The sequence below is a fragment of the Cydia strobilella genome, chromosome 5 (genome assembly GCF_947568885.1).
Source record: "Cydia strobilella chromosome 5, ilCydStro3.1, whole genome shotgun sequence".
Classification (NCBI taxonomy): domain Eukaryota; kingdom Metazoa; phylum Arthropoda; class Insecta; order Lepidoptera; family Tortricidae; genus Cydia; species Cydia strobilella.
The window spans coordinates 3,589,983-3,598,737 of record NC_086045.1 but is presented as its reverse complement, the minus strand read 5'-3'; the positions used below and the strand labels follow the sequence as shown (position 1 = coordinate 3,598,737).

Below are 8,755 nucleotides of genomic sequence, written 5' to 3'. Positions count from 1 at the left end.
ATAAGCTATCTAGTTCGCTATAAACTGATATATATATATTATACACTAAAGAAAAAGTGACCAAGTCCGCCGAGCCAAGTTTTTCTTTAGTATATGATATTTATATTATATAATTTATATATAGTAGTGTGACTACTTAAAAAACACAAATTAAATTATTTCATAAAAATAATTTGATTTTGTTCCCTAGTTAGCTGTTCTCAGCTTTTCGGAAATCGTATATAACTGTTTTTTTTTCTCTTAATATATTCAGGAATTTTAATCCAACGAATTAAAACTTAACAAATATTACCATAACGCTTGTAAAATGATGAAAAATTTAACAACAAATATTTGTCGAGGCACTTAAGGGATTAAATTACTCATTTAGCCTTAAGTGAAAAGTGCTTAGGTTTGGATTGCCGGAGCAGTTAGAAAAATATATAGCTAAAAATGTTTGTTTATTAAATATGGAGTCACGGCGTCGTTGTCGCCGCCGATATATCTGTCAATTTCATTGATTAAATTAGTAACGTTTTCGCCGCATTACTGCCGCCATTATGGCGTTAATTCCGTCATTTGTGTAAAAAAAATATATCAAATAAATTAATGCAGCTGCAATTGACATCCGAGCGTCAAATCAAGTGGTGCAGAAAAGTTAAGCTAAGTTTTCCTATAGGTAGGTACATGAATAATAAAGTAACATTTTACTTATAAGACTTAAAATATCTAGTAAGTAAAACAAAAATATTAACACATTTTAACTGTTTTTTCTTTATGAAAAGAATTGAGTAACGCAAAATGTCACGACGTAAACGAAGTCAAACATTTGCACTCATAATGAGTTTCAAAGCGTAGAAAAAAATAAACGTAAGTTTGAAGTGGGTAACGAACCGAGAGATTTGATTGCACCAACGCGGGAGAACCGAGATCTCGCAAAACCAGAATATCGAGACCTCGAGATCTTTTACACATGTGTAACGGTGTAACCTAGCCTCTGCCGGGCAGGGTATGTTTAAGTCTTAAACACGCTCCAAGGTCTTATTACTTTCCCCACTAGTGGATAAAATGCGTTTTTGTCCGCTTGTTTTAAAGGATAAAAGACGGCTTTCCGAGCTAGTGAGGGGAAAAAAGTTGCGGAGACGAAAGTTTCTCGTGCGCACCCTAATTCCGCTCAAGATTTTCGATTCAGCGCAAAGCAAGACTGTGTGGCGAGTGAGCTTAAGCAAACGCTACCTATGCGGCTACCACCAGTTTGACACTGAAATATTCGCTAGCGTATGTGTAACTTACTTTCTATGCATCTCGCTCGTACTCGCATAGTAGTGTCTGCCCTACTTCGTTTGCATAGAAGTCCAAGTTACGTATGAGGTGGCTAACGAACTAAGCATAAAGTGACCGATAGTGACGTTCGGGTGGTAACTGTCGGGCTAGCACATGATTGGCGCGACAGTACGACGCCGCGAGAAGACTACCTTTAATTAATACAGTTTGAAAAGACGGGTAGTCTATCGCGCGGCAACATACTCAAGGCCTAGCAGTTGCATTTATGTGGCGACATTACTGCTGCGACTATGTTGTGGGCGCTGTATCTGTCATTTTGCTTGATAAAATGGACGACGTTCATCGCCGCATTAGTGCCCCGATTATGACGTTCATTCCGTCACTTATGTAGCCATGGAAGTTGACAGATACAACGCTCGCGCCACCTGCAGCTGACATTCATCTTATCTTATCTTATCTGATCTTATCTTATCTTATCTTATCTTATCTTATCTTATCTTATCTTATCTTATCTTATCTTATCTTATCTTATCTTATCTTATCTTATCTTATCTTATCTTATCTTATCTTATCTTATCTTATCTTATCTTATGCCAATTGGTGGACCTTATGCATTTTGTAATTAGGGTTAAGAAGTGTCAGTTAACAGTGTGGGCGATAGTAAGAATTTGTCAAGCTATAGCTCGCTAAGCATAATGGAATAGTACAGGCTAATGTCTGCACTCTAGACTGATTACTCAAACGGGACTTCTTTTACTCTCAAGACGCATTAGCCTGAGCTGTCTGAGTAAAACTCTCTCATATGCATTATGTCAGTAAGATATAAGACGTACCTGGGGCCCATTTCTCAAAAGCTTGTAACTTGTAATACAAGTGGAAGTCCCTTTCTAACAAAAGCTGTCAAAAAGTGACATCCGCTTGTATTACAAGTTACAAGCTTTTGAGAAACGGGCCCCTGCTGTTCTAAAAATATCCGATCCATTTGATTTCATACCATCTTTTCTTACCGTCATCAATACTACATTATATTTCATACTAGCGCCACGCCCTTCACACGGGTAGACCTTAGCAAATTATACATTTATCATTCCTCAAGAATCACTATTGGTAGATGAAAACTGCATGAAAATCTGTTCAGCAATTTTTGAGCTTATCGCGATCATACATACATACAAATAGACAGACGCGGGACCTTGTTAAGATGTAGGGATTTCATTAAGCAAAATTAATTTGTACCTATCAAGCAGAAACTTCTCGGCTGCCCTAAGCAGAAACCAAGTGTCTCCAAAATTTTCAAAAATTGTTTTTTTTAGATTTTCGGAATCTTCTCTTTCAGGCGCATCTTTCACTGAAAAAAATAATAATTGTGAAATAATGTGTATTTTTCAAAATATTTGCGTTTTAAAAATCCAAGTATCTTTTTTGGCTCTCTATTCTACGCTAAATCTGTCTCATTTTTTACGCTAAAGTCAAGTATCTAAAAAGAGAGAGAAGAGAAGATAGAAGAATCTACGATCGATGCTTTTTTTTGTGTTGGTAGCTCAGATGGAAGAGCACTGGGCTAGCGGTCCAGTGGTCGTGGGTTCAAGTCCCACTCAAGACGGTATTTCCACTTTTAATTTATTTCCAAGCTTAATTTCATCAAGCAAATTGACAGGTACAGCGGCGGAAGCAACGAGGCCGCAACAGTAACGCAGCGTACTACGTAGGCGAACACGCGAACGCGAAGCGATGCGATGCGGCGCGGGGTGAATCAGGCCTTTGATACCTATAGAAGTGTCCTACGTGGGCGATCTCGTTGCGAACGCGAACGCCGTGGGCCCGCCGCGCCGCGCCGCTTCGCGTTCGCGAGTTGTTCGCTTACGTAAGACGCTGCGTAATTCTGCTATAAGGCTTCCCATAAAATACGGTTTACCCCCTACAGATCCGCCCACTAGACAAAGCGTTTAAAATAACCACTGTGATTGATCGGCCTCTGTACTGTGATTTCTAACCTTAGAGTGCGCGTTTTGTGCTGTGAGCATGCAAGTGCACTGCAATTTACATTATTAATTAGCTTAGTAACTAAGTGAACTAATAATAGAAATAAATAATAACAAAATTTCAATAATATTTTATTTTTAATTCTAATAGGTACCCATATTACAATGAACTGCTTAGTTTGGGGCTAGGTTTATTTTTAATTATTTATTTATTTACATATGACGTTTAAAATGGCCCTCCCTAACCGTGCCTAGTAGAGATATTTCTAGTTAGCTTAGATGAATTCTATCATTCAATACACCTGTATGTAGTATCTATGGGAGGTAATCTGTACCGTAAATATTTTATGAGCCATAAACTCGATCGAGTATGCATAAAATGGGTGATGAATTGATGAATACGGGTAAAATGTTCACGGCTACTAAATTTTAATGGTTGTAAAACTTCAATGGGTACTTAAGTATTAGAGATGCAACGGATAGTTGTTTGGCCGGATACCGGATACCGGATGTTCGGCCTGTTCATCGGCCGAACATCGCTGGCTATTAAATAACAAACGAAACCCTCAACGCCATCTAGCCGAGAATAGGCCAAAGGTGTAAGCGCCATCTGTCCGAGAATAAATTTTTCTTGATTTCCGAGGCATGTTCGTTAGTAAACAAGTTAATAAACAAGTCAAAGTGCGGGTAGTTCGAAAAACTCGCGCGCCTTGAAGATGTTGATGCCAACTTTAGCCTTCTCCGAGACCACGGGGACAACGCCGTCCTCGAAACGTCAGAGGTAAATTTAAAACTTATTTTACGCGATTAAGTCCCGTCGTTGTGAATAATAATGAGTAAAAATCGTGAAAGTTTAAATCACTTGTCTATGTTTTCTTTGGAACAGAACATTTTTATCGCGATTTCGGGTTAGGCCCCATAGTATAAGTTGTTCAGTATGACCTACATATCCACTCCCCGGAGTATGGTCAGACATAACAAAATCAGCCTGTATAATTCATTTTATTTACACATTTTACCGAAAAACAAATTCCGCTCCGGTTTCTGATTACATATGTGCCCACTTTGTGACGTCATTGGAATCCAATTTGTTTCCAAACGAGAAAGTGCGGTTCGCTCTACTATGTGCCAGATACGTTACAAATAATAGACTGTCAATAAGTATTTTAGCCCTAAAAATATCATAATAGGTAACTGAGACCTTGCTTATATCACGACGTTTAAATATCATACTTGCCCCAGCACCAAAGGTAATAAATAAATACCGTACATGGATCGGATATTATGTCAGTGTCAAGTGGTGTTTATTCAAACAAAAACGTCACTTTTGACACTGACAGATCCGATCTATACCGTATCGAGATCTAATTTTTAACGTCTATTAAAATTAGAATCAGCGGTGGCAGCATGGTCCCGTTTTTATCGCCTGTCACTATGCCTGTCACTTTCGCACTAACATACTTGTTTGAACGTGACAGGCATGGCGACAGGTGATAAAACCATCACACCATAAGGCGCGCCGACCGTGCTACGGCCGCGGCCGTATACTTCAGAAATGCGGTATGATAAAAATCTTACAAAAAAAAAAAAAGCCACAACCGAATACAGAACCTCCTCCTTCTATGAAATTGAAGTCGGTTAAAAATGTATCATTATCGATCGATCGAAAATGTATTATAATATATTAACAACATACTTACATAAAATGTAAAATTATTCTAACATAAATAAATTCATGCTTTCTTTTCCTTCTCTTCTATTAACAATAGAAGTTGAGCGCGGCGCGCCAACAAACTGGTTACTCCAGTTTGGCGCATTTATAGTATATGTGTAACTGTATTATATGAATAAATGAATTAATAATAATAATAATCATCATCATCATCATATCAGCCTTCTATCGCCCACTGCTGAGCATAGGCCTCTCCTCGAGTACGCCACTTATCCCGGTCCTGAGCCAATCTCATCCAGAAGTGACCCGCAGTCTTCCGAATGTCGTCCACCCAACGAGCCAACGGACGCCAGGCACTCCTTTCGTCTGAAAGCGGCTGCCATCACTCTGTCTGGCAACATGTCCCGCCCAACTCCATTTAAATTACATGTATACAAAAATGTATGTATACAATAATGAATATAAAAATGTAAATTTGAAATAAGTAATGTAATCAGAATCAGAAACGCATGTTAAAATAATGACAAAATTTGCATGTTTCACTATTAGGTATACTTACCTATGTTAAGTATAGGATTAAGTAGTATGTAAGTACCTATGTTGCTATGCCCTGACGGGTGCATGTTGTAACCTAAACTACAAAAAAGACCTATTGTAACACATGTATGCAATAAACGATATGATATGATATGATATGATATGATATGATATACAAATCGTGAACTTTTGTAATGTCCACGAACGATTTTGATCCAACTATACAAAGCAAATGCATTACGTAAACGACATTTTCGTGAGAAGCTCGTTATTGGGGACCTTTGTACAAAATATCATTTGATATCAATAGTTGCTATTCGTTAAATAAAATAATATTTTCACAAAAACGCACGAACCTGTTGCTTTTATAGTCAGTCTCAATACAAAAAGTACTGAAGTTGACTGAAGTAGCATGACAAATACGAACGTTTCCCAGAAAATACGATGGTAAAGGATGGTACACTACATCTGTAACTATGATTAAAAGTTAGTTGAAAGTCACGAGCGGTAGCTTTAAATAAAAGAGCGTTCCAACCGGAATTCCACGAGTCACATGGAACTGCAGTAATGCTAACCTTTCCCAACAATAATCATATTCCAAACGCTTAGAAAGCAAGGCAGATTCTAACTTTAAAATCCTGACTTTATTTGTTATTGTAAAGGTGACGTTCGGATTCAGACTGCACCAGCATTACTGCTGCAGTATTGCAGCGTGACATTACTGCCACTATATTGCTGCTGCAAATGTCAAAAGTCCGGGCAGCAACATCGATTTTGTCATAAGCGGCAGTAATGGCAGGCAGGGTAATGTCGCGCTGCAATCGCGAAACGTCAAATTTTATATACATTTTGATGTTTCCTGCAGTAATGCAGTCCACTGCAGCAGTATGATCGATGTTGCTGTCCGGAATTTTGACATTTGCGTCAGCAATGTAGTCGGCAGTAATGTCGCACTGCAATACTGCAGCAGTAATGCTGGTGCATCGGATCTCGGACACATTTCATGAGGATATGACAAAGAAATAGAAGAAAACTAATTCAAAGAAGCTAAAAATGTGCCTATATTGTTATACATTCATTTATTGTTTGCTGTTCTAAAGAAAGCAACGCAAAATGAAAGGACTTAATGCTACAGCGCATTTTCTAGCAGCCGCTTTTCTCCAAAGGACATTAGACATCTGATCTCGTATCGGACTGTGTGAAAACGCTCTCAGGTGTTAAATGCTAAGCAGTTACTTTTTAACCTGGACAAAGGCCTCTCCTAAGGATCTCAACAACGAACGGTCATTCGCTGCCCTCAACCAACGGTTTCACGCGACTTTTACCAGATCATCCGGTCTGGGGGCTTCCCACGCTGCGTCTTCCGGTACGTGGTCGCCTCTCGAGAATCTTTCTGCCTCATCGGCCATCGGTTCTGCGAGCAATGTGGGACCACTGCCACTTAAGTCTGGCAAATCTCAATATATGTTATTTATATGTGCTTCAAATCTTGTAATTTAAATTTTAACCACTTCTCGGGTTTTTGATTGAGCTGAGGCATACTGCCGTACATCCGATATGACAATGCATACTAACATAGAGCTGATTTGATGATGCACTTAGAAGATAGCCAAAGGTACTCTTCGACGGAAAAACATAAACACATTGAGCTGAGGCTCATTAAAAAGATCTCGAGAATTACTTGATATCCAGATAGTAAAGGAGAGAAAGTACATTCGGCGATGAAAGTGCGTATCTTAAGAATATTTTTGACAGTAACTTGTTCTTTTTTCTCTCCGTACGTTCTCTTCAAGTTTTTGAGGTCACCGTACACTGCGAGAACACTCGCTTGCGAAGCCTTTACGAATAATAGCCAGGTACGAGAGGATATTAAATTTCTGGATCCAATGCAATAGTTCAGGTAGACGCAAAATTGCGTCGCTGTTACTGACTGAAACGAGAAATACAATCAAGCTTTGGAATTAGAATCCAGTAACGGTATAATTAAAATCAGGGAATTGGTTGAATACTTTGTTTATATATGTTGTTAGTATGTTCATACTAACAACTAGTACCTAGACCTCGCGACAAGCTTAATAAAACCGGCCAAGTGCGAGTCGGACTCGCGCACGAAGGGTGCCGTACCATTACGCAAAAAACGGCAAAAAATTACGTTTGTTGTATGGGAGCCCCACTGAAATATTTATATTATATTGGTTTTAGTATTTTTTGTTATAGCAGCAACAGAAATGCATCATCTGAGAAAATTTCAACTGCCTGCGGCTCATGAGATACAGCCTGGTGACAGACGGACAGACAGACAGCGGAGTAATAGGGTCCCGTTTTTACCTTTTGGGTACGGAACCCTAAAAATGTTTAAAAAAAACTTACTTCGTTGAGTTGATCACTGCGAACTCACAATAGTCTTAAGTGCCCTAGACTTTTGTCCTTTATGCTAATTTCTACCATTTTGAACATTATCCAAAAAACGAAGCGACAGAAAAATTCTATCTAACTACCGAACCGCTTACAAACCTTACAGAGGAGATCATCCGGACATAAGAAAGCATTTTTGCCCAAGTTGAAACGGAGACCTTCGCTAATGCTCGGTCAATAATATTGCCTTTCTATTTCGCCAAATGGAATGGTCATTTTTTGGCTAGTTTCTTAAATAAGTTCTAAACTATTTATTTTAAAATTACAAAAAAAATATTTAAGCTTCTCATAATGAGCTCTTTCATTTGATATGTAACACGATATATGTAGTTTTAAAAACTTTATTTTTTAATTTTCTCATTTACATAAGTGGCCCCCATGTTTAAAATTCGTATACGTTACATGTCCGTCTCTGGGACACAAACTTACGTATGTGTACCAAATTTCAACTTAATTGGTCCAGTAGTTTCGGAAAAAATAGTCTGTGACAGACGGACAGACAGACGCACGAGTGATCCTATAAAGGTTCCGTTGTTTCCTTTGGGTTTTTTTATATTAAGCTAACTTTAACATAGTAAGGTTTTGCTCTGCCCTTACAAATAAAATCTAGTTTCCGTGTTTTTTTTTAATTTCATGGCAATAGTCTTTGTAATAACGTGTAACATTTCAATTAGAAACTTCAATTTGCGTTAACCTTTCAAACTCCAAAACACCGTATTATGCGTGCAAATTGGGTAACCATGTGAACCATGTCAAAAGCACTTAAATTCCCAGTGTAAATTATGTAATATATATATATCCCTTAAACCGCTCAGAGTTAACAGATTTGTCACGCCAAGTTCCCATTTCAAAGTTCTTAAGCCTTTGATGCTCGACTAGTTTGCCC

General features: G+C 38.3%; 1 non-coding gene across 1 annotated transcript; it reads left to right on the top strand.

Annotated features, from left to right (window-relative positions):
- Window positions 1-2,793: 2,793 nt before the first annotated feature.
- On the top strand, window positions 2,794-2,866 carry Trnaa-agc (transfer RNA alanine (anticodon AGC)). The gene has a single exon. It is a non-coding gene; the product is annotated as a tRNA-Ala (tRNA).
- Window positions 2,867-8,755: the final 5,889 nt, after the last annotated feature.